The 14,195-nt window shown below is 47.0% G+C and overlaps 1 protein-coding gene across 4 annotated transcripts in view; it reads right to left on the reverse strand.

Annotated features, from left to right (window-relative positions):
- The window catches only part of LOC106741043 (ADAMTS-like protein 3), a 236,339-nt gene that overhangs the window by 151,324 nt on the left and 70,820 nt on the right, over positions 1 to 14,195 (reverse strand). The window lies entirely within an intron of this gene.

The raw sequence follows: 14,195 nt of genomic DNA on the forward strand, positions 1-14,195 counted from the left end.
AGAAGAAACCTCAAAACGCTGTGGATAACTGGCATTGTCGATTAACGAGTTATCAAGAGCCCACCGTCGGCCGAGAGCTTCTACTTTACAGATTCCCAATAATTTCGCGAAGGGCTGCACGGCTGCGTTTCCCCTCCCCCTCCCCCCCCCCTCTTCGCCAGCTCGAACGCGCGAGGAGAGCCGGACATGAATAAATGTAAGAACCGTACAAATCTTTTCCGTGCCGCGGCAAATCTTCGCGGCGGAAGCGCCGCGTGCGGGCGCGCTTCCGCCGCGAACCTCTCGCAATAACACTAAAAGTTCCCCGCGTTTATGTTAGCATTAACTTTGAGTAATTCGCCAAGTTCTTATCTCGCCCCCGTACGAGAGGCCGCTGTATCGCGCGCGCACCGTACACGGTGCGTAACCAGACGGCGACGGCGGTAGCAAGAAAGCCCCGGCTTGTTGCGGCGTTCTGCAAATTAATGCCTTTGGCAGGAAAACAAATTTTCAGGGCTACAGACTCGGAGTTTCCCGATCTCTCGCAATTAGGTCGCGCGGTATTCTCGATGGAATTTCCGGCGCGCCGTGCGATTAAACCGTTTTTACTTGGCGCCGGAATTATCCGGCGCGGCGCGTTAGTCGACGAAAATTATTTATGAGCAGCCCGTCGTCGTCGGTGTAATCGTTTTCGCGAACGATCGAAAAACTGAACTCGACCCTGTATGCGCGCAGATTTGCCACTCAGGCAAGTTTTGGTCAAATGGAAATAAATCGAAATTTCAAGAAACCTTTTTCTCTGCGTAGACTCCAAGTCGGAGGGCTCCACCTCCCATCTTGGGACTGTATTTGCATAGAAGGGAACCTCGAGTAGGAGATCATAGACGTACGCAACTCGCCGTCTCGCGCGCCTCATTCATTCGTGCGGTCCGTTAAGATCAACATTTTCGGAAGCGCGCAAACCAAACGGTCCGTTACGGACCCGGACACGCAGCGATGGCGAGTTAAACTCGATAGCGCGGCAGAGAGAGAGAGAGAGAGAGAGAGCGCAGTTCTCTAAAACGCAATTTCATCCATCAGTTATTGTCCCGCACTAATCAAAACACGGCTCTTCCCTTTGTAACAGATGCGTAACGCGCGCGCTGTGTACGCGGAAAATCCAATCGCGCGCGGATAGTTACTGTTATTGGTAAACGACGCGGTGATCTCTCGCGCACGCGCGTGTACATGCCGAAGGAACAACGGGCATAAAACGAGCGGCCGACGCGGAGACACCCAAACGCACCGCCCGTGGGGCATTTACGATATTGTTTTGAGCGCGTGTAAACGGCGCGCGCTATTTATACAGGACCATCGACGCCGATAGATCTTGGAAATGACGATAAATACGACGCGTCCCGACGCGCGTCCTCGATACTCGCGTATTCGCGAGCGGGCAATTGCGAGTGCAATAATTTTGCAGCGGACTCGCTCGACTCGACTGGTGCATTCCTCGTACGAGGTAAGAAATCTTCGGCTTGGCAAAAAAACTTCAACACCCCCCGTACACGTATAATCGAAGAACAGCTATTGTTAGAATTGAACCATTTCTTTCACTTCGATAATGCAAGTTTGATCATGCAAGTGACTTGTTCGCTTCTATATATATTACTTGCATTATACAATTCAAAAATCGTGCAATTCCAATGATATTTGTCATTCGATGTATATTTTATAGGCATCTTTCATTAGTTTAGGACTTCCTGCTTTTTATAAATCCTAATTTAATCATAATCCTTTCCGTTACATGAGGTAAAGCGTGATAGGGATTCAACGTTATAATCTGATGAAGAAATTATAATGAATCCTGATTAAAGTCCCAATTACCATGCAGCGTTACATGATTTCTCAAGACCCTATAATATAACCTTAGATGAACCCGGTAATCAGTTAAGATCAACTCGAGCTAGATCATGAGATAAATTTCCAGTCGGGTATTTAATTTCGTCCCTGGGAATAGCTTCAGATAATTTCAGAAAACGATTTATCAGCGAATTCTTCGTGTGCGCGCGCAGATAAGGCAAGACAAAGAATTGGAACGTCTGTCTATTTTCACTCGGGGGATAATCCGGAAAGTTATTCGTCGCGAATTCTTTACTTACGTAAACTACGAACTGAGAAATATACGGGGGTTATTTCAATTCGAGGGCTAATTTTAGAAAGCGATTTCTCGGCGGATTCTTTATATACATCTACACAATAGGGCGTGAGAAACTCGCGATGTCTCGTTGTGTTTCTGTCAGTAGCGAGGGCTGGTATCTCTTCGTGAATCAAACTTCTGTAAGTCATGCACTAGCTAGAAATTTACTATCGCGTTGTGAGAGTGTGCGCAGGACAATTTATTTGCAAACGCTTCTCTCTCTCTCTCTCTCTCTCACGGAAGCAATTTACCGCTTGCTGATTCACCCAAATATCTATACACGTGAATATATGCGAGATAATTCCTTCAGGTCGTATTTTATTCTTCGGATATTTAAAGTCATCGTTGGATATGCGCGCGCGTATTTAATCGCGCGCGGTTATAAGATCGAAAAGAGCGATCCTATTTGAGAGCCACGACGGTTCGTACGATGGTGGTTCTATAGCTGGGGATATAACCCGCCGTGTAACGTCGCGTTATATAGCTCAGCGATGACACGCAGAAAGGATATCCGCCGCACCGCCGACGGACCGTCATCTGGCCGACGTCCAATTGACCCGCTTAAAAGAAAACAGACGGAAAAAAAGCGCGAGTTACCGGCGGCGCATTCAAATTTCCGGTATATTCAGCCGAACCCATGTTAATTAAACGTCAGCAATTACAAGCGTGAGATAATATTTTCGAGCGCAAAATAAATACAGGGACGAATGAAGTATGGAAATTTCGTTTCGAGTGCCGGCTGAGCTTAAACGCGAAACGCGAGTCGAAATTGATGAAACACCACTATTTATCAAAGAGACAATCCCGCGTAAATTTAATATCGTCGCGTATCGAATAGATGCTCTCTCTCTCTCTCTCTCTGTCTCAGTCTCTTGCGCGAGCGCCAAGCGTAATCTTCTCAAAGGTTGCGAGAGCACACCGTAAAAGCGTCTTTAAAGGAAATACACGCGTCTCAAAACCCCGTCCGATTCGGCAGAGTTATAGTCGCCTTGTGCTTTGACGCGCGCGCGGGCGCGTATTCCAAAGGCCGCGAGAATTAGAGAGGGAGAGAGAGAGAGAGAGAGAAAGAGAGCGCCAGCCAGTGCGGCATTAATATTCACCGATTCGTTATAGAATATCTACGAGCGAAACGGGACGAAAGGAAGGCGTCCTTGTTACTTATGAATTCGCGTTAGACACGCCTCGGTGCGAAGCGTGCATTTTCGATTCGCGATTCAAAATTTAAATGTCCCGACGAATTAATAATTTCGACTAATTCCGAATATTAATAACGACGATGTTATTGCACGGCGGTATTATTTCTTGCGAGGCGGCTTGATTCTGACGTTTGTGAATTGCACGCTCTTCCTCTCGCCGGAAGTGATTTCTGACGGATGATGTCAAACAGATGACGTTCGTGCACCGAGATATTTCCAGTTTTCGATACGCGATTTGAACACGATTCGCTAATGCTCACGCGAAACTATCCCGGCGATACATAGAAATATATACATACATACATATATACACATATATATGTATTCGAAGGGACTATTATAATTTAGCTTTGAAATTATGGGGCATTAATAAAGCGATTCATCTTCCGATTGGGGTACCTATCTAGCGCTGACATGGGATTACAATGTAATTTGGACTAAAGGGAGAGAGAAAGAGAGAGAGAGAGACGATCTCGGGCGATATTTAGGTTATACATGGACACGATATTTCAATATTCGAATATTTCGAACCGCCTAACATCGATCGTGGCGAAAATAGCGAGCATCACCGCGGCCGAAGCTGACGAAAGACCGTACCTCTTCTCCGCTTCTTAGATCTCGACATGCAGAAGGCATTAAAAATACACGCAGGATCCCCGCAGGAATATAACCTCGCGCGAACATGAGATATTATTAATTCACTTTTCCCCTTTGATTAAAATAAGGAATTTATTCTGGTGGCGCAACTACGCGGAAGAGAAGAACGAGCGTAATAAACTGATTTATCTTCAACCCGGTCGGTAGGAAAACAATTTCACGTGGGTAGTAGGTGCTCGACGTGGGTAGTAGGTGCTGATTACGATACAGGCATAACACTATACTTACATGAATGGGTTGTTCGAGGAAACGGTTGTCGACCGGAGGTCGAATCGATAAGTCGATTCGAATATAGTCGGCTGCGTGCGTTACGCACGAGCGTCGCGCCGGGGCGGCCGAGGGAGGCACTCGATACTGCTTTCAAATCCGTTAATTAAACCTTCGTCACTATCAGAGGACTGATTTGTATCCTTTTTCACCATTCAAGCATCATGCAGACATCATGTAAAAGTAAGAGCTACGTATTATTAAGCGAGCCAGCGAATGAATCGACGAAACGACGAGAATAACGGCAAAGTCCTTTCGTGTGAACTTTCCCTTAATCGAGGCTAATGATAACATTTGTTCCGATCTGACAATGAATTGGGACAAATTTGCTTTCGACCAACCTGTTTCCACCTTAAATGCAACGAAACACAGTCGAAATCAGTCTCAACGGAGCTCCGATTCGACGGACTTTTCAACGTTCGTCTCGTTCCTTCGCAAAAATTCCTCCCCCGTGCATCAGACTAATAAACGTCGCTCATTTTCTTTTTCTCCCTTTCCTCTTTTCCCCTTAAGCTTTTCTTAGCGTCGCGATCATCGAAGCGATCCCCCCGTATCGCGAGACCCGGCCTTTCCCCCTTCCTCCCCTTCGGCCGATATATTTTGAAGACGACCCTGAACACGGACAAGGATAAGCTCCTCGGTAACTTCGCCTCCGTGGTCAATCCTTTAAAGCGGACGTGCGGAAGTATCCGGCCGCCGATTCGATCCTTACTCCTTGGCAATCCTGCGCCGCGCTATCCGCGAGAGATTCGCTTCCTCCTCTCCATTTCCTTCCTCTTATTTCCCGATTGTTACGGGTGCCGCGGGCGGTCGGGCGTTCGATCGAAATTAAATCCCCGGGATTTTTCGTACTTGGCGAACGGGATACCGGAATAAATCTACCGGTAATCGAATGACAGATTCCCGATCGCTCGATACTTTTTTGTTTTCTTCTCCTTTTTAATGAATCCAATTCAGCCTCGCCGCACGCGTTAAGGCGTGCGCGATTGAATTCTCGCCGACGACGACGGCGACGTCGGTGGCGTTGTGCGTTGTCGCTCTCACCACCGGCGGTGCCCTGCGACGACGACATCATTTATTTATGTCGCGCTCGTATAATGTACGGTCGAGCGGGTTGCACACGAGGGATAGCAATTGGATCGAAAGGTCTTCAACACGGCAGACTCGTTTCCGCGAGACTATCTGTTGACCCAGATGCGACGGACGTCATACGCCGCGCGCTGGCCGCGCTCAAGTATTTCCATGTCGAGCGAGCGCGATGAAATTCCCCGTGATTAATTCAGGTTCGACGTTCCCCTTGCTAAAAATCTCATACACGCTCTTTTCCTCCAGGGGAAAATCTTTTCTCCGCTCTTTCACCCGCCCCCGATTTTCTGCCCGAGATTCCCGGATCTGCGAGCCGACCTCGAGAGTTTGATACTGCGATAAATTTAGCCCGACGTTTGCGCTGCAATGAAATCTAACTAGAATGTTAATCGTGACAGACGCGAGAGTGCTGTAATAATTTCCGAGTTTGTCGCTATTTCCGGAGTAGATAAAATGACAGATGAGCAGCGCCGTAAGGTGTACCAATTCTTGGTACACACTGACGAAGTGTAACGATCCAACGCAGACTGTATAATTTATAGCGCTGCTGTCCAGTCTCACCGGAAGAAAAAAGCGAAATAGTGACCGTCTCTTAGCAGAAAAGCAAAAGGTGATCTCTCAAGCATCGAAATAGTGATCAAAAGTGATATTTCCGTCAAATTCTGAGAGTAGTTAAAACAATTTTGGCAAAAAAAGTAACATTCGTTCTTATATCTTCCCTGATTTATCTTTGGATATTCGAATACACAGTGAATTCTTTTCTGTGATTTATTAAGAAAAAAGTGATAAAAAATGACTACTAAAAGTGACTGGATGGCAGTGCTGTATATAATGCACCGTTTTTTTTCGAAATTGAGATTCAACAATAAAAATCACGGTTAAGAACATTTTCTGCAACTAGTGAAAGTGAAGAGACAAAGAGAAATCTAGCACACGACAGACGATAAAAATAACGTGATTTCTTCCATCTAAAATCTAACGTTAATCTTTTCGAATTTGTCGTAAATAATTCAGTCATTGGATCGATTTATGAACGCGCATATTTGTAACATTATATTACCTCCGACGATGCAATTTAATTTATCCTTACCGAATCTATCTTTCTACGATTCAATTTGGATTTTAGTATATCTTCGCATTTTCATCGATGTATTCACGCGATATAATCGCGACGACGAGAGCTAAATTTGGACATCTCTCGATATCATATTTCCGAGTGACCTGACTGGCCAGGTAGCTGGATAGCTCGCCGGCTGACTGACTGGCTGCTTAACGCGAAACAACATGTAATTAACATTACGAGACTCTATTTACGGCCCAGTAATCATTGTCAAAGATAAAATTGCCCAGCGCTATGTCGTTGCGTCGCTTCCGCGCCAACAAAGAGAGAGAAAGAGGGAGAAAGAGAGAGAGAGAGAGAGAGAGAAATAGCCGAATACTAATTAGCGCCATTTTCCACCACGAGTTTGTTCGTCTTGTGTACCCTTTATTGTTGAAGGAGGGAAATTTCATGCGTCATCCGTCAGGTACATAAAAGGCATATTATGCGGGATACGACGTGGGAAACAAGGATGGTCGCCTCTCGAGCCGAACAATCGACCACGACACGCGCGCGAGCGAGCGAGTCGCCGCCCGATTGTGCGGACGCGAACGCGATCCTTTCTTTTTTTTTTTATTTTTAATCTCACTGCACATATCATTACGCTTACACGACTCGTTCGCGCAGTGTGCGGGGAAAAAATGGATTTGCATATAAAGTGACTAATTCATCACGTCCGCGTCGCGGACCGCCTCGCTTTTCTAATCGATTTCAAGTCGACGTTCCAGATCTCCTCGTTAATTTTGCACTCGTTTTTTTCAGAGATGGTCTCTTTTCAGACGATTATTAACGACTTCGTGTCTTGCGCGTAGCGCGCCCGTGTTTTCCGTAATAACGTACAACACGGTTATTGCCGCGGGGGTTTCCCGCGGCCGCCGTTTCGTAATGCCAGCGCTGCCATCGAGTCAAAGAAATAAAATAGCGACTGTTTCTTCATAGAAAAGGTGACGAGAAGTAACGAATTCGCTTGCTCAACATCGTCGAAATTAATTGATGTGCCGAATTGAATTGACGTACGACGCTGTGTGTCGCGACGTGAAAAGGCCGCTTCTGCTACCCCCTTTTTTTTCAATTTCCCCGCGTTCAAAATATTATCCTTGACATTTCGCTACAACCCAACTTTCTTCCCTTCGAGAGAGCGTGACCGATCACGAAACGCCCCTCCGGATCGATTACCATATCGCGCTCGATATCGTGAAATAAAACGCAGACGGAAATAATTTCTAAAAGCGTGCGCGCGATCGACCGTCCCACTTTTTCGCCGGCGTGCGATCCGCCTTACGCGCTCTCTCCACCTTCAGTCTGATAAACCGTCGGGCTAACGAATCGAGAGGAAAAAGAATGGCAGGACACAAAAGAAGCACGACTGGAGCTGGAACCGACGAGGTATAAAAGTAGCGCGCGCGCGGGGTCTCCCAGATAAGGAGATAGCGAAAAGAGAGCGCGAGAGGAACGGTGGTAGGGCGACACGGCAAGAAGAAACAGATTCCCGGCGCCGCGACGGCGACGACTTCCTTCGTGCGCCGCCACCGAAAGCCAAAGGTGCATTAAACTTTGGCGAGCGTGCCAGTGTAACGTCGCCACTTTCCCTACGTCGGTGTTGATCGCCTCGCGAAAAGCGGAAGCTACTGCAGCAGCTTCGGCCACAAGCAATTTCGGGGGGTCCCACAAGTCGTACACGCTTCGCCTCCCACGCTATTACGGAAAAACTACCGCGTTTGCGGTTTAAAACGCGAATCGGGAGCACGACTATCTAATGGAAATTTTTAATCACGCCAAGCGTTGCGTTAATCGCGGACACGCAACGCGTGAAACACCGACACAAAACGACAAAAAAAGAAGGGGGAGAAAAAATTTACAGCTTGTTTATTTCACGACACGTGCTGCCACGTATGGCGCAGCGTACAGCACGCGTATATACGAGGCATTATTTTTCATTTCCCGAATTTAAATATTGCATACGTGTTTTATCCGCGACAACACGCGTCGCCTTCAAAATACGTCGCGCGGAACCGATTAAATACATGAAATCGACATCAGCGAGAGAGCTCGCGCGTTACCGCGACTTTTCTACACTTTTCTGCACTATAAAGATAACGAGCCCGTAGCGTTACATTTTAACACATTTTAACACATCGACACTATATTGCGGAAAAAATGCTTGATACTTGTAACTTTAACATAGCGAGAGAATTGTAGTTGGGAGAAAAATGTTTATAATGACTATATTATTAAATGCTAAGTAAAGAAATATTAAAAAAATAAAAAAATATTTATTCAATGTGGATATTAATAACATAGTAAAATCTAAGTTTTTTTATTTAAATATAGAATAAATTACTTTCATGGAAAATTACAAATTTAAGAAAACGTATATTTTTCCATCCTACTACTTTTTTTATTCGAACAAGAAAATATAGTCAGTCTCGAAAATAATTATAATTTTAGTAATAAGGATATTAATATTCGTAATTAATATTATTAGTAACACTAATTATATTGATTATATTAATTATATTAATTACATTAATATTAAAAATAATATTAATTTTTGTAATATTAACCATCATTTTTCTCTCAATGTAATTGCAATTTACTTTTCATCAATCAATACAGCGCAATAAACAGAATAGAGAAAACCCGTTAAATCTCCCACGATCAAATTTTATTATTCTTTCAAGAGATAATCGCGGAGATTTTTTAGAAAGAAAAAAAGAGAGAGAGAGAGAGGAAGAAGCGCTCGATCGTTTTCATTACAACGAGCGTGGTTTTACACAAGGCGGACGGAATCAGATCTGACGGATTTGCGGACAGACGGGTAAGTTTTATGGGATGACGTCTCAGTCTGACGAAGAAGAACGCACGTACTACGCTCTCGGTTATCGGTAGGATATACATACCGGGGTCAGGGGTCGCAACGCTCTTTTGGGTGTTATGACCGTGGCGGCGCGCGACAACGATTTGGCAGCTTTCGGGGGCTGTGACCCTTCCGACCGTACGACGACAACGATCTTGCCCCCTCGACGGTAGTTCGTCCGATACGACGCACAGAGTAATTCCGTGGTCGGCCACATTCATCCGTCGGACCCGAACAAGCACATCCCAGTCGGGACACTGGTCATTCGAAGGGTCGCGAATAACAAAATTTCCCGAAGGACGAAATTTCCACCTGAAAACTATCCGCAACGGTGTAAACGATGATGGAAATAGATGCGATGAAAGCATGGCGTCACATTCGCTTTCCCATACAATCTAAATCGAGAAATGAGTTTGGTTAGACCCGCCTGACAACCAAACACATTTTTGTCGCAGGAAACAGAATTTCTAGTTACACGAACAAAATTCGCTTCATGAATACTCGAAAAATTCGGCTTCTTTCAACTAAAATGCGCTTGGTTATCCGTTGTCAGGTGAAATCAAACTGCGACACGGGCTTGTCCCACTTAATTACTCTATGAGCGCGAGCATCGTTCTATTTTTGTTTCTTCTGGATGTTAAACAGAAGCGGAATGCTGCTCGCGACCGTTTACGAACGTACGTTACGTTAAGTGGAACGCACCCTGACCACCGGGGAATAGCCACGTAGAGATCTATGACGCGGGTGCGAGGCGGAGAAAATCAGCGAATTTTGAGAGATCCAATATCCCAGGGACGAGCTATCGCGCGGAACAGTCAGGCGATCGGCGGACGCCTATCAAGAGGACTATGGAAATTGCCCTGGGGGGTTCAGCCTGTCTGACATGCGGTCACGTGATAGGGTGTTTCGGTGTCTGGTACCGAAGCGATCGGAGGGAATCGATGTTCACGCGTGCTTCGGGCCCGACTTACATAGCCGGGCACAGTGGATCGTTCGTGCTGTCGTGTAAGCGAGTATTCGCGGTATCCCGACCGAGTATCGAGATGCCCGCACGCTCCTCCACGAAGGCGCTTTCGCGCTCGTGGCACGTCGAGAGAGAAAGAAAGAGAGAGAGAGAAAGCGAGGACTACGGCATAAATACGCGGCGCCGATAACGAAGAGACCAACGAAGATAGACGACGGCGATGGTGGTGGTGGTCGCGCGGAATTCGAGCGATCGCCAATTTCGATAACCCGGCGACGGCAGCGGCGGCTCTCGCATGAGAGCGCGACGGAAAATTTTCTCCCGCTAAAACGCGGAAAAGCGTAAAGTGCGAGCTCCCGAGGGAGATGACGATAACGATAGCGATAATGCAGTCGCGAATTGCAGGTGCCGTTCTTCGGCGCAGCCGCGAGTTGAAATGAAAAGCAGATTGCGGGAAATCGAAACCGGACGAAACCCGGCAAAACCTTAGCCGGGATGATTACGAAAACATATCTGCGGAATACGCGTGTAAGCGCGACGAGATTTCGTCGAGTTTCACACAGTAAAGTCTATTTTGTACTTGTGTTAAAATCGATTCTCGTTGAAATTTTTGCGTTACACTTTTAACATACTAAAGGATCTATGAAGATTGTTGTTATAAATATTTATCGTCCGCGACGCGAAGTTTCGCAACAATCCGACCAGGCCTGGACTAATAGATGTATCAAACGGTTCAAAGGGTCGCAATGTAATGCTCCCCTCTCGCGCTCTCCTCGCCGCGCCGCGTTATCGCAGGAATTATGAAGCACTTTGATTGCTATCAGGCTTTCACATCTCGTATCCGAACGAGCGCAATAATGCATAAGGACCGCGTAATAACTCTCACAATGGCCGGTGAACGGCATAATGCATCGCATTGTTAACCCTCGCGGAGGTCACCGTTGGCCCGCTTCCAGATCCATGGCACTCCGGGGACGTTTACTTAGCGGACAAACGAAAACGAACGTTACCGTGGAGATTCGAGCGTGTTCTCGCGGATTTCAAAAAACAACGACACAACGTCCCCGCGATTTCGCCGGCGGCGGTCCCCAGTCTCTGCTCACGTACAGCGTTTTCGCGTTTTTCAAGAGCGACTGCGAGTACCGTGAAACATTCAGAGACGCAGATACTTAACCCCCGTGAGTACCACGAAAATTCTCACGTCATTTCTCGTCATTACGTTCACCGACGCGGAAATGCATTTTCTCATTTGGTCATAAAAAATATTTTGTTACGTTAGAGCACCTTAAATGATTTCATATTCTGCATCTTTGCTTCGTTTTACCGAGCTGATCGGGTCCGTGTGTGTCGCACGCGAAGTTACGCGTTTGCAGCAACGAGCTTGATTAGCATAGCCGACACGCCGCCGTAGGCGTGTATCGGTGTAAAGCCAATTACTCCCGTCACTCAAGCGACTTCCTTATTACAACAACGATTGCTCTGATACAATTTCAATACGTCATCGTGCGGCGGCGCTTTTGCAAACACGTCATAAGAATCAATAGCGGCGCTTCATCTGCATTAAAATGCCGCCGTTAGCTGCTCCCGCAACGGCGCGCTGTTTGGCGCCTCTTTCAGTCCTCGAGTTACCGCGCAGGATAGCCGCGCGGCCACTGGATTATCCGAAATAGGTCAAAGTGGGATCTAGCGCGTGAAAGCCCTCTTCTCGCGGAATACGTGATATTTCTTGCGAGCAGCGAATTTGACGTGCATATATGTAATATTTCCTGCACGGGGGCTATTCGAATGTCACGAATGAAACGAACGCGTTTGCGCGATAGAACCCATTCTCGATCCCGAACTTTCGCATCTCGCGCTCTTCCGATCCCCCGCTTCTTCCAGTTGTTACGACTCGTTACGGTATCGCATCGATCGGTTTCGCGTAAACCTTCCCCTCCCGATTGATCGCTCGGTGATTACACGCGATTTTCGAAAGTTCCAGCGAACGTCCGGCGCAGTTTGCACGGGAAATACAGCCGTGAGGAGCGTCGCGAGCGCGCCGAACGTAAGTTCCGCAACCGCGCGGGCACGAAAGACAGCGACGGCAACCTCCGGCTGCATTATGGGTCCGAGGGTACTGTCAGTCGCATCTTCCGGCTGCACGCGATTCGACGACGTCTACAATTTCCGGCAGACGTCGCGCTCCTTGGCGCCAACACCTCCTCCTCCGCCTTCCCTCCCTCCCGCCCCGTACCCGGCGACACGTCTCGCGCAAACGGTTGTACGCAATCGTGCTGTAATAATCCGTAAGGCCGAATTGACAGGAAATCTAGCTAGCGTATCCTAGCGACGTCGGTTACAGGGAGAGTATGAGTGGGAGGGGACGAGAGAGAGAGAGAGCTCTCTAAGGATTTTAAATATACATGTAAACAATAAGTATATCGATAAGTGTGCAATAATAGAAATAAAGTAGTTCTACATTAATTGCATAAGTAGGTTTAAAATAAAAGAAAGAATGAAAGAAAAAAAAAATTCGAAGGAAGAAAATATTATTGATAGGAAAAATCGTTATATGGATTACTTCGAACGCAATGTGGGCTCGACTAAAATGGCGAACCAATATGTGTGCCACGTGGGCTGCCGACAGTCTTCCACTCGAAAACGACCGAAAACGACACGGCGACACGAATTCGGTATCGACGCGTCGATCGATGACGAAGAGAGAGAACATTCTCGATTTTACACAGGAAGGCAAGTAAAAACGTGAATAATCAACAAGAGTGAGATAGAGAGAGAGAGAGAGAGAGAGAGAGAGAAATGGAGAATGCGATACGTAAACGCAATAGCCGTGGCTGCTCATAACTGACCAACGCAGTCGTGAGTTAACCGCACGATCAACTGGAGAGCTCAAATTGACAGAAGACGACGTCTGCTAAGAGCAGAACTGGTTCTGTCGATGTCGCGCAGCGCGCCTCTAACGATCGATGAATCATTAACGTACCGACGTACACGTCACATCGCTGTAAACGAGACCTTTGTCCGTCGCTTAATTGAAAGTCATCATTGACTAATCGAGGAATCGATCGGCACAAGATTGAAACGCTGGACCTCGGAGAGAGAGAGAGAGAGAGCTGGATCTGCTCTCTCGCTCTCTTGTCGCAACAAATGCGAGGCGGAAAAGCGGAACGAAAGGACGAACCTGTGAGGACGAAACGGCAACGTGATGGCCGCGTTATTACCGGTAACTCCCAGCGAGACGCGCACGACAAAGGAACCCGCGAACTCTCATCGGCCTGTGCATTTTTATTTGAACCTCAGTGGTGTTAGTTTTAATCCGCAAAAGCGAACAGGTTTCAGATGCAACGAGCCAGCTAATGCGTCATTGCGTACATTGCGGCGGGAAGGGAGGAGGGATTGGAGAGTAGAAACGTATTCGAAGCGCCATTACTTTCGCAGTATCGCGAGATGCATAATACATTTAATGCATAATGCATTTAATTGCGGAACCTTTAATGAAAGGTGTGTATATATTTTAATTCGTTTCGGGACGTCGATCTGTAATATCCACTCTCGCGTCCCGAAGCGTTAATTCGTCCCGTTTCGATCCCGAGACGAGAATTTAAGCGTATGAGCAAATAAACAAATCGCGAGAGCCGGTCCCTCGCAATTAGAGACTTCAAAGGCGCGCACACACGAGGGGAAGGAGGAACAATCAGTTCTGTAACTGCACATCGCGCCCGCGTAAGAGAAAGTTCGTGTTTTCCTCGCGCGCCGAGCGAAAAGCATCGACGCTCGCCCCTTCGTCCGAGCGTCGCTACTTTTACTGTGCGATGTGCAACTTAAAAAGCACGTACAGAAGAGAGAATCCAGCGGCGTTTCTACGTGCTTGAATTACGAGACGTTACCTGCCCGCCCTCATCCGTTCGTTCACT

The sequence above is a fragment of the Dinoponera quadriceps genome, unplaced genomic scaffold (assembly GCF_001313825.1).
Source record: "Dinoponera quadriceps isolate SergipeBrazil2010 unplaced genomic scaffold, ASM131382v1 scaffold367, whole genome shotgun sequence".
NCBI lineage: Eukaryota > Metazoa > Arthropoda > Insecta > Hymenoptera > Formicidae > Dinoponera > Dinoponera quadriceps.